This window comes from Tachyglossus aculeatus, chromosome X1 (assembly GCF_015852505.1).
Source record: "Tachyglossus aculeatus isolate mTacAcu1 chromosome X1, mTacAcu1.pri, whole genome shotgun sequence".
Lineage (NCBI taxonomy): Eukaryota > Metazoa > Chordata > Mammalia > Monotremata > Tachyglossidae > Tachyglossus > Tachyglossus aculeatus.
In genome coordinates this window covers 12,349,534-12,350,762 of record NC_052101.1, presented here as the reverse complement: position 1 = coordinate 12,350,762, position 1,229 = coordinate 12,349,534, and the positions used below count along the sequence as shown (strand labels likewise).

General features: G+C 44.9%; 1 non-coding gene across 1 annotated transcript; it reads right to left on the bottom strand.

The window, feature by feature from the left end:
• Positions 1–793: 793 nt before the first annotated feature.
• On the bottom strand, positions 794–931 carry LOC119919989. The gene has a single exon (XR_005447761.1). It is a non-coding gene; the product is annotated as a small nucleolar RNA SNORA7 (small nucleolar RNA).
• Between the last annotated feature and the right edge of the window lie 298 nt (positions 932–1,229).

Below are 1,229 nucleotides of genomic sequence, written 5' to 3'. Positions count from 1 at the left end.
CTAAATTGGGCTCGAGTGAGGTGATTGTTGTGAATGGATGAGACCAAGAAGTAATAATAAAAATAATAATGATAGTTCATGCTTTGTCTTTTATGTTGTTGAGCCATCCCCCTCCCTCTCGTCCCCCTCTCCATCCCCCCATCTTACCTCTTTCCCTTCCCCACAGCACCTGCATATATGTATATATGTTTGTACATATTTATTACTCTATTTATTTATTTATTTTACTTGTGCATATCTATTCTATTTATTTTATTTTGTTAGTATGTTTGGTTTTGTTCTCTGTTTTTAGACTGTGAGCCCACTTTTTAGACTGTGAGCCCACTGTTGGGTAGGGACTGTCTCTATGTGATGCCAATTTGTACTTCCCAAGCGCTTAGTACAGTGCTCTGCACATAGTAAGCGCTCAATAAATACGATTGATTGATTGATTGATTGATTGATTCTCTGTCTCCCCCTTTTAGACGGTGAGCCCACTGTTGGGTGGGGACTGTCTCTCTATGTTGCCAACTTGTACTTCCCAAGCACTTAGTACAGTGCTCTGCACACAGTAAGCACTCAATAAATATGATTGATTGATTGATTGATTGATCTCTGGCCCATAGCGACGCCAGGGAAACATCTCTCCCAGAATGCCCCACCTGCATCTGCAATCGTACCGGTAGTGGATCCAGAGAGTTTCCTTGGTAAAAATATGGAAGTGGTTTACCACTGCTGCCTTCCACGCAGTAAATTTGAGTCTCCACCCTCGACTCTTTCCCACGCTGTTGCTGCCCAGCACGGGTGAGTTTTGACCTGTAGCGGATTGCCTTCCACCCGCTAGCCACTGGCCAAGCTAGGAACGGAATGGGTAGGCCTCTGCTTGCCTCTCCTTCCCATAGTCGCGACTGGTAGAGGACTGGAAACTCTCCAGCTGCGATCCTGAGAGGGGATTTAAGGGCTTTCTATTTGCCTAATACAACTGAGTGCTGGAATAGATACAACGTAATCGAGTAGGAAAGAGTTCCTGTACCACAAGGGGCTCACAGTCTAAAAGGGAGACAGAATAAGTATTTAACACCCATTTTACAGATGAGGAAACTGAGGCACAGAGAAGCAAAATGATTTGCCCAAGTGCTCACAGCAGACAAGTGGCAGAACCCCCTTTTAGACTTCCCCCTTTAAGACTGTGAGCCCACTATTGGGTAGGGACTGTCTCTATATGTTGCCAACTTGTACTTCCCAAGCGT